Genomic DNA, 11,259 nt, shown 5'->3' with positions numbered 1-11,259 from the left:
AGATGAAGAATCAGAGCAGCAGAGAGCATCTGAGCTGTGGGTACTTTGCAAATGCAGGGGTATTTTGCTGCGGGGTTTTCTGTTCCTTTCTTAATCCTTACACGTAATTTTAGGAATTTTAGCGTTTCTTGACTGTTCCTAAGGTATGCTTTCATAGAAGCGCATACCAAACCTTTTCTGCTGAGCGCCATGCCCATCACCTTGAAATTCGAGCTCATTTACTCCTAGGAGGGACATGCTTTTAACTCCAGCGCTGCTCCGACCACCGTGCGGTGCCATGGCCGGCCGCTAGGTGTCAGGCCAGCACCGGTAGTGGCGGGAGAGCGCGCCGGCCCCGCCCCGCCCCGCCCCTGAGGGGTCAGACCCCCTGTTGACCAAGTGCTGGCCAGGCACCGGCAATGTCCGTCTCTCCCCGTCAGCCAAATGGATCCCGTTTTACATCTTCTTTCTCATCTTAACAGGCATACAGTGGAAATACCAACATGTGCAGGCTGGGCACTGAGGCCGGGGAGATGGGAATAACGAATTACTTTATATTTACACCAAAAAAAAAAAAAAATAGAGGCTTTTGGAGTTTGGTTTTTTCTTTGCTTGACTGGCAACTAGTGTTACTGACAGAGAGAGATTTACAGCTCACATATGTTCCTCAAAAATGAGACTCTTGTCTTAGCAGCAGGCAGATGCTCTATGGTCAGTTAAGCTGGATCAGAGATGAGAAGTTTCTCACTTGTTTCCAGACTGGAAAACATGGAAGGGAGAACAGTGGGACCCCGGGCACCTGACGGAAGAGCATGAAGGTCGTGCTTTGCTGTCATTGCACTGCTGTGTGTGTTCTGCAGGCAAGGGTGCACTTTTGAAGCGGAGAAGTAGCTCTGTTAAACATCTTTGTCATGTCTTCCCACAGTGCGTTGGGTTTATGTTGCATATGTTACACATGCATCTTTATCTCATGCCGAGTGCTGTTGTGCATTAGTCATGCATTACTATTCCGCTTAGGTTTGCACAGAATCAGCTACCCAACTAAACTGATCTGTCCAATTTTCACCCTTAAAATTCTAGATTAGCTACAGTCATCAAAAATCTTCTGAGAGAAAACAACATAATCAAATAGAGATGGGTACCAGCTGTGGCAGGTGAGGGTTTTATTTATTTGAGTGCACTGAAACCCCAGACTCACCAATGACATGGCAGCCAGATTGCACCTGCAAACCAGGAAAAAAACTACAGGGAGATTGGATGGTTTCTTCCAGCTGAAGAGTTTGAGCCCAAATTTCCACTCCAGAAGGGCTTGATGAATAAAAATTATCTACTTTGCCAAATACGAAATGAAGGGACTGCATCTCTGGGAGGGAACCAGATGCAGCCGTACTGTGGAGCCTGGTGCAGCTAAAACACTAGCAAAAAGCTGGGGGTGTTAGTGAAAATTTGAATTCTCCAAATTCACATGCAAGCAGCGTGGTGGAGGGGTGTAGCTGCAGTCTGTGTTGTTGCAGAGTTTCTCTGAGCACCACTCTCAGATCAATAAAGCTTTTTTAAGCTTGGTGGCAGCATTTGTCCCCTCGCTGGGAATTCAGGGATGAACTGTGGTAGATACTGAGCAGGGGCAGTCGGGGAGTGGAACATGAATTACTCTGCTGATCCTGCACCTGTGAAATGGTGCAGAAGGAAACAGTTTGGCCAGCATAAATTAAGGCAGCTCTGAGACTCATCTAACATACCTCAGGAATCCAGCCTGCCAGCACAAAATTAGACAGTGCAGAAAGCTGGTAAAACATAATCTCTGTATCTTCCACGGCTTGTGAGAGTGACACAGCCAAGTGACATTGTCAGATCTCCTCAATATTACAAAGAAAATAACACTCTTTAAGTAACATGTTTTGCAAGCACAGCATGCACACCAGAGTATTTAATGTGTCAGCTAGTTCAGACAAACCTTTGGATCTCTTACAGGGGAAATCATCTTTCTGTTGTGGATCTCATCCAGCAGAATGAGACCCAATTCAGACTGATTTCCTAGGCACTACTGCAACACTTAGCACAACATACCATTACATAAAAAAGACATCGTTAGTCAGAATCTCTGGAAATCTCAGAGCAAGTATAAAGACTAACATTATATGCCAAACCATCTCTGCTTGTTCATGTTGAAGATCTTTGATCTGTCTAGCTGAACTGGCCTAAAGGTTTTTGGCTTTACTTTCAAAGGAGAAATCTCATGGGCTGCCGAAGTGGGTACACTGATACTAATCTTCATCTTTCAAACTTACATCAGTAGTTCTTTGTTCCAGTGGCCTCCCATCCATATATAATGAGTATATCAAAAGGTGTTCAGTGTATATCAGTGGACATACACCTTATGCCAAGGGATACCCTGCAGCTATGCATGAAACCCAGCATCATGGGACTGGGAGCATGCCAAGCACAATGTATTGAGATGCTTAAGTCCCCTGTCCATTCATGCACTGAGTAAAACCTCACCTGGATCTGTCACATCAACGTTGAAAAATCTATAGAAATGACTGAGTGAAAGTTTGCAAGGACAAAATGTAACTTTTTTAGCATGATGCAGCAGATTTGGGTCAATTGACTGATGCTGATGGCTTTAACAAGATACTGAAAAGGTATGGACATCTCAGTTCTCAAACATGTTATAATTGTTTTCTTCTCATGTGGGTGACTCCTTATCTATCCACAATACTGAAGCTATTTCATAGTTTCTTAATCCAGAGAGCTCAGCTAAAGGATTGCATTTTGAATTTGGCTAGAAGAATACAATCAACACAGAGTTCATTCCTTGCCATCCTCTTTCTTGCAGGCTGCTGAGATGGCAGCCAGACACACACTACAGGCTGGATAGACTGCTTGGGTGCCCTTCTCTGTTCCAGACACTTCATGAGGACCTTGTTTCCTCTACTGACATGCTATTAGCTGTCACAGGCTTACGGGAAGGGGTATCTAGTCATGCCACAGAAGGACCAGGAAATAATGTCCAGCCATATAACTCTATTCACAGGATCCTCCTCCCAGGAAATTAAGTATGTGCATTCCCTGATGGTCTATGTTTGCATTTGGGGTCGTAGGATAAAGCAGTTACATGATGGAGCAGGTATCTAGGATATGGTCCTCCATAACGGACTGAGACCAGATCCTGTCATGATCTCCCAAGCCATTTCATAAGTCCTCTTTGCCAGTGGTTTCTCTGTATATCTTTGTGGAGTTGATACGGGAGCCAGTCACAGTGGGTACACGTGCTGAGGAGCCCAAGAAGGGCAGTTAGAATCCGCTGCACAGCAGCCTTACCGCTGTTGTGCAACTCACAGCGTGGCTACCAGCCTCCCCTCGAGTCACCGCTCACTGGCTTACCTCAGCGTTCAAGTGTCTATGGAGGACCTACGCCTTAGCAGCAGCTGCAAGAAACTTGCCTCTCCGCCCTACAGCGACCCCTTTGCTTGCCCTTCCTCCCTTCCCACCGAGCAGAGGGCGCTCCGCTCTCACAAGTGGCTCCTCCCCACGTTCCTGGGATGGAGCTTCGCCAGTGGAAGGGAAAACTGCGCACACACACATACACACAGACAAGGAGACAAAAACCCCAAGCACAAAACTAAGAAGGGCCTGCGCGCTGGGAAGAGGCTAGTGGAGACCCCCGAGGACCCAGCCGGGCGCCGCACGGCTCCGGAGGGCACCGGCTCGCCCCGGGCCCGGTGCCACGGTATCGTGCGGCGCAGTGGAAAAGCCACAATGCGAGCTGCTCTCTAGGGGGGGTGGAGACAGACACAGGCGGAGCCAGGGCTCGAATTCTTGAACCTTTCACATCCTTTCTGTAATTTGAAACATACTTGTTCCCATTCCAGAACCCTTGTTGGTTTTGTTGGGTTTTTTTTAATTCCTTCCTTGAGGCTGTGGAAATACGCTCAGAAGAAAAGGGGGGGGGGGGGGGGGGGAAGGAAAAAGCGAGCCCACTACTTTATCAGAGGCTCCAAAACAAAACAGAGAAACGTGAGAGCGCAGCCCTCCCCAGCACAACTGCTTGCGAACTCAGATTTCCCTTCAGAGGGGTCATGGCTGCTGCAGTCACGGGTTTGGAACGCAGCTGGTCCTGCCTGCAACAAGGCAAAAAAATCCTCCTCTTCTCCAAATGGCATTTACCTCCTTTCACTTCACAAGCTCTTGGTGTTCAGTGCAGAGGAAGCCATCTGCAGAAAGCTCAGGATGTTGGTTTGTGCCGTTACAGACCCTGGGCAGAGGCCAGTTCCCACTCCCCACTCCTAAACCCTTCCAGCCACCCTTCCAGCTGGCCTGGAGGGTGAATAGACACCTCTCCTGTACAGTCCCACACCTACAAGCACTCCCAATTTACCTCCTTCCACAAGGCTGTCAGGTAGACAGTTCCCATGTTTAGTGTGGGATGTACTCACATGGGAGAGGAAAACTGGCTGATGTTCACTCTGAAAGATTCTGAATGTCCCTGACCACCCCAAAAAGCACACAGCAGCATGGATCCTGCTTGCATCAGCTAGGCCATCGCTGCCAGCTCCTTTCCCCCTGAGTAAACCACAGCAGGTGACTGTGCTGGTGCAGCAGGAATTTTTGTTTGCTGTGTAAGGAAGTAACAATTACCAGTGACACTGAATGCCACCGCGGGTCAGGAGTGACATGAAGCTCTTGGGTTGCATACAAGCAGTTGCAGTGCAGCTGCCTTGCCAGTGCTGGAGCAGGGCTGCCAAGTTGTCAGGAGCAGCACCAATCCCTCTCCCATGCACTCAGGGACTCACACCCTGCTCTTTCAAACCAGAAAAACGAGGAGGAGGAGAGAAGCTTTTATATTTCATTGCCATTATCATAGGTCTCAACTGTGTTAATGTGGTATCATGCTGTTTACATCTGTATGTATACAGATGGGTGTGAGCAACCCTTAACGAAGGCGTGTGGTTTTCCAGGAGAGAGTCAAGTGGGCACATGTTTATCACCTGAAGCAGTTGGATGACTGCCCCATCAGAGTCACCTCTGTGCATGGGGAAGAAGTCATCTAGAGGGAAGGGCAGTCCATTGGCACAGGGTATATGCCTTACATGCTATACTCCTCCCATCACAGCCATTGCTCTGCACAGCTGGGTCAAGGTGTGGAGCTTGCAGAGATCTGTTTGCTCAGGTGTATAGCTAGAGGAGGAGCAGGAGCAGGACTCTCTGGAAGACAGAGATGGAGCGGATACACTTGGAAGAGACAGTGTGACATTTTGGGTTTCCCCATAGAGAGTCATGTGGTTCAGGCTCGTGCCCTGTGTAGGCCGGCAGCTAGATTAAGCCCACCAGGGAACTCCTCTCCTTAACCCAGCTCCTGGCACTACAAGTCACCATGCTGATACTTTTCAGATTGGCAGGAAACACCACAAAGCCCATGTGTGCTTAAATATTTCATATCACACAGCACATGTTATTCTGGCTGCCTGCAACACTGCAGCATTTGGGCTCCCTCCCTCCAAGGAGATAAAGCTTCCTGATAGCTTAGCTGTGCTTAGCCAGACACCCTCAAGACAGTCTTTGTCTCTGAAGCTGGACATGTGGAGCTTACAGCACCTGAATGTTACCCCCAGGTGGGAGCCATCCTGCCCAGGGTAACCCCAGCACCTCTCTGTGCCCAACCTTTGCCCTCAGCCCGAATCCATGCTTTTCAACCAATACAACTCTAGCATGCTTACCACATTTCTACTACTTTCTGCAAATAAGCCTTAGCTACAAAGAACAAATCATGCTCTGCTGATTTTTTCTTAGGCAGCTTAGTTCCTAAAGGGTTATTAGTGCTCTATTCAGGCCCATATTGGCATTCCCCACCCTTCTCTAGATTGTCATGCAAGCCTGGTTGGAGTTGCTATTAAATATGAGACAAGACCTCAGTTAAACATGTATTAAGTTAGTGACTTCTGGGGTGTTACCAACTTTCTAGAGATACTACATGTGACTCACTGAACTAGATGACAGACTGAGTAATAAGTTATTTCACCTGGTCCTATTTATCACAGCAGGTTTATCCTGCCTTTTTTACAGGGATCCCTGTCTCACAGGTACTGAGCAGGCCAAATGAAATCTATTCCTATGTGCATTGCTCTCTACACTTTTTGTTTTTACTCTATTCCAGTCCCACATACTTAATTTATGCCCTGGTTAACTGAAACAAAGCAGTAAGGAACCCTCTGATTCAAAGATTTCTGGAGGAAGACACCTAGACTTTTTGGGGTCATTGTTCAATGGATAAACTCTGCAGATGGGACTCCCATCAGAATCCAAATGGTGTGTTAAAAAGTGATGGAGAAAAATCAGCACTTGCCAGTTTTCCAGAAAACAAGATGCCCTGGAGTATGCTCTTCCTCCCTGGCTCCTTCCCTGTACCCATCACAGCTCCTAGGCACCATCTGTGGTCTTCTACAGAGCTCATGATCTAAAGCAAGCAGCATGCCAAAGGTAAGTGGGCCATAGCTTTAGCCAGCGGCTTGTCACTGTTGTAATATTGGGCACCTCTAAAGGGATATTAAGTCCTTCAAAGGCAGCTGAAAATTCTTGCAGAGGGAAATCTCTGAGATACTAGCCAAGGGAGGCATCCTACTCATGTGGCCATACTGCAGAGACAGGTGGCATTTGGGCCACAAGCCAAGAGGTGCGTAGCTGTTCAAACTGGGGACCTTCCTATTTTCAAGACTGAAGGAAAGCAAGAGAAGCTCTTAGCTGTCTTTGCCCCTGTATCAGATTCTGGTCTTACGGGATGTGGTTGGGATAGATATGCCAATAGCTGCAGGCAGATAGAAACCTGTTTTATGAATTCCAGCTTGTAACCCATTGCTCTTTACATACTAAGCTGGTTATTCATTGCTAAAGTGAGTTTGAGGAAGGGACTAGGACAGCAAGAGGGAACTGCTGACGGAGAGAGGCAGCAAAGAAGAGAAGACTAACACAACTGGGAGAGAGCTGAGGCTCCCCCTGCTGACAGAACTTTGCAGGGGCTCAGAGCAGACGCATTGTAACAGGCTGGCTGGAGTCACAGCCGTGCTGGGTGATGGAGGGGTGGAAACGTGCAAACGTGCTCTCCAATGACTTCACTCTGCAAAGGAGTATGTGCTGCTTCACAAGTGTGAGTGCATGGGACTGCTTCAGTAGACTCATCGTCTCTGCTAACTGCTAGAAATTAGTTCCTTTGGAAGAGATAAGAGCATATAGGCAGACTTGAAATGAGGGGAAGAATCCTGAACTCGGCATGATTTCTAACCACTTGTCCCATGCACAGGCTGGGACTGCTCTAGCCTCTGGGAAGACCAAAGGAAAGTTTAGCTACACAGAAGGGATCCTCCCGCATCTCTGCACAGAACAGAAGTAAGGTAGTCTCTGGGACAGCAGGATGTAGGGAGGAAGGGATTCCTGAACATCAGTCTCCCCTTTGACACTGATTTCCAATGAAGCATTTTGTCTCGTAAGTCTATTTCTCCCTCTAATTTTGTCTTCCCTTTTAGAAAGTGGTGCAAATAAAGCTGAGCTGCCTCAGAGCTGGTGGATGTCTGTACTACGCTAAACAGCTCTCCAAGGAGAGGAGTAAAAAAGGGTAAAGAACTAATGAGTCTCTGCAAGGAGCTGTTTCTGTGCCAGGAAAGAGTGTGATGCAGAGCCCTGCTCCAGTTCCATTCCTCAGCCAGTTCCAGTCGGCTCTGACTTTTGTTAATCCCTGTCCTGGGGCTAGAAGAAAGCAAGACCAACAGTTCAGTTTGCTCTGACAGGACTCAGCCCTGCTTGAAAATACTAGGAAACCTCCTGAGTCAGCAGCTCACTTGCTCCTACTCTTGGAATAGCTGAGATTCCCGGACACAGTAACTTGACTCTGCTCCTGGCTCAGAGCAGCCACTAGCTGAAAGGCAAAATAAAATCCCCTCCTGGCCCATTAACGAGGCCTGCTCTGGGTTCAGGAGAAACCAGTCTGACTGATGAACTCCCCTGGCTCAGGGGCTCTGGCTGGGGCTGAGAGAGTTATTCTTTCCTTATTCAGCAGACAGGAGGATGTTAATGGAGAGCATATGGGAGGGGAGGGAGTACTGTGGATATTGCTGGAGGACAGCCAGACTGAATCAAAGCCCCAAGAAGCCTATTCTCCATCCGGGTAATACTAAAACAGGCCGTGGAGAGACGAGAAGTCCAGCTGTGATATGGGGGAGTTGGGAAAAAAGCCCTCTGCCTTCTCCAGCGTTTTTACTCCCACTCCAGATGGGACAATGGGGCAGTATTGTCACATAGTCCTGTAGGCATGGTATTCACAGTGGAAGCCTTTCTGGGGAAGAGCGTGTCTCAGCCAGGCACCCCATCCTGAGAGTCCTGCTATAGACTTCAGGGAAGCAAGAACTGCCTCTATGCCTGTGAAGTGCCATCTAATTTATGGTGCTATAGAAATGATGAATTGCAACAGGCCTACAGTCTAGAGATGGAAAAGCCCTGTTAAATCCTCCAGCCCATCTCCCAGAACTGATGCAGTACTGCTGCTTCTCACACATTTCCTGTTTCTGTTTCTGTCTGAACATGTTTTAAACAAGCAAGCAGCTGAGGTTCATGTATTTTTCACTTTTTAATTCTACTTTAAAAACAAATCCTGATGTGATTAGTGTAGTATGGATTATGCAGCCACTTGGATAAGTTAAGTAGGATGGAATAGGTGCATCAAAGACACCCCACATCTGCATCACCTTAAAGATAAAATGGAGGACTGGCTAGTAAAGACACGATCAGAGCTTGAACTAAGAAGCTTCCAGTTAAGTAAGAGAGCAGTTAGAATGAGCTCCGGTAAAAATTAGGTGTGTCCTTTTTGGCTCCTGATGATCTGTTAATGTAGCCCTGACTGAGGCAGATTTTGGGCATCCATGATGCTTGGCCTTGCATCATTCACCAAAGTTTAATTACCTAAGGAGCCTGGCTTGTTTAGCCTAGCAAAGGAGAATATAATTGCAGTCTATAAATAAATACTTCAGGGGGTGAACACATGGGGAGGTGGAAAGAGCTATTTAAAGATAAAGGACAATACTGGCACTAGAACAGATAGGTATAAACTAGCCATACATACATTTAGGCCAGGGATTGTCAGGTTTCTAATGTTGAGAGCGTTGGCTGTCTGTGAAGGCCTACCAATGGGTTTAGTAGGGCCAGGAAGCAAGCTGGTTTCAAGAGGCAGATACATTTACTCAACTGATTGTATGAAACGGCTGTGCAAGCAAGGAGCTGGACTTGAGAAGCCCAGAAGGAATGTCCTGAGGTTCTCTTGGCTGTAGTAAAAAATACAAGATGAATTTTGGCTAAGGAGCTGCAGGGCCCTGTGAGAGCAAGGTGGGGGAAAACTGGAAGACTAATAAAACCTGAAAAATTTAAACTGCACCGTCACTGTACAGCAGGCAGATTATCAGTCCAGGTAAAACTGGAACCTGAAACTGACTGCTCCCCAGTGACAAGGCTGGCTGGCTTGGTTTAGAGAGGTTTGTGGGGGCAGGAGGAAATTACCAACAACAGTCAGTAGTAACAAGTGTCTGTGATTAGTTTCTGTGAAAGCATAGGCAAGAGAAAAGAAGAAATAAGGATCGGTTTTCCTATGAGCAGGTTAAATTGGGAAGCCCAAAGTTCTGTTTTGCCATCTTCCGAGGCAGAAAGATCTCATGAACCAGAAAACCTTCAGCTACAAGAACATCTTGTGTTCTCCAGTGGGGTAACAGCTCAGCCTGACCTCAGGCTGAGACCAATACGTCGTGCCCCTGCATGCAGTAATCATTCTTTATGAAGTCATATGCCAAACAGACAGTGGGTGTCTTTCCCTGTGGTGATCCTGCAAAACAGGAGACTGTGACCCTTGACTAAGGCATGCTGGAGAGGCAAATGTCCAAATCTTAGCTGCCTTGTCCAACTGGAAGCTGTAACAATAAATCACATACTCCAGTTTACACCACCAGCACAAACAAGATAATGGCCCTTATACCAGAGAGAGATCTGTTGTAATATAGTACTTTGTTTCATCCTGTTCCTGCTGAGAGTAGAGGGGCAGCCAGCCGAGAAGAGACTGCTCTACAACTGGCACAGACCTCACTTGCATTGAGGGAATTTTCCTGTGGGAATCTCCTGCCTGTTTGAGTTCTCTCTATGCTCCATAACCAGTTCTAAGCAAATATAGCGGAGACCAGAGAATCCATCTTAAAATGCCTTAGGGGAGATAGAGAATACGGTATAAACGGAACTGCAGCAATGTCTCTTCTAATTCTTGTAATCTGTCATGTAGCTGTGGTGGTGATAGGTGCTTTAGAAATCCACAGACTAAGCATGATTTGATCACATTAATGGTGCCCCCCTGCATCAAAAGATTCAGAGGTTTCAAAAATAAAGATGGTTGTGCTTCCAGATCTCTCTTGTCTGGGAAGAGGGTATCTCCTAAAGCCGGCTTTACTCCTGACATTTCTTATTCTTTGCTTTTTCTCACAGACTAGAAATGAAACATGAAATGCCTTGTCTCGCTATTTTCATCATTCTGCAGTCAGTCTCAGTGAGAATCTGAGGCAATGAAGGTGGGAGGTGATGAGCTGAGTCAAGTCTGAAATATGGTTCCTTGCACTAGAAGGATGTAGATGTGGCTTCTGTTTAAATCACCACTTCAGGTCTTGATGCTGAAAGGTGATGGCTCTTAACACGCTTTCTTGAAATGAGGTACACGGTTTCCATCCAATTACTAGCTAACTTTACTCAGTAGTCTAGGAAGTTGAGAACTGCATGAACGAAAGCACCAACATGTTGGCTAGGGAACAGCACACAGGGGAAGCTTGTCCTGTCACTACTTGTTATTTTCCTTGCTGTGTGAAGCTTAGACATTTTTCATCCTCCAGATCTAAAGTTCTTGGCCTGGTAACCTTCATCTAGTTGAATCAACTTTAAAAACAGGAGCGAAGATAAGAGAAGAAACTGATTTTCCTTTGAGGGGGGGGTTTATTTGAGATGCAACCCAACAGATTTTTTTCCTTCGACCTCACAAAACCAAAGAGAATTTATTGGTCATTTTCACATTTTTAGCTGACATTCTAATTTTCTTCACAAAAACACTTCAAACATCAAGAACCTCAATAAATCTCTAAAGCACACAGTTAAAAGTGTTCACACAGGCCATAAAGTTGTAAGTCTGGATTTGTACAATTCATGCTTATGGTCAGCCATGTCACGCTTTAAAGAATCTACCACTTCAGCCATCTTGAAATGGCAGTAAATCTA

The sequence above is a fragment of the Pezoporus wallicus genome, unplaced genomic scaffold, assembly GCF_028554395.1.
Source record: "Pezoporus wallicus isolate ANWC-B61680 ecotype Strahan unplaced genomic scaffold, APGP_CSIRO_Pwel_v1 contig_3486, whole genome shotgun sequence".
Classification (NCBI taxonomy): Eukaryota; Metazoa; Chordata; class Aves; order Psittaciformes; family Psittacidae; genus Pezoporus; species Pezoporus wallicus.
This window is presented reverse-complemented; position numbering follows the sequence as displayed.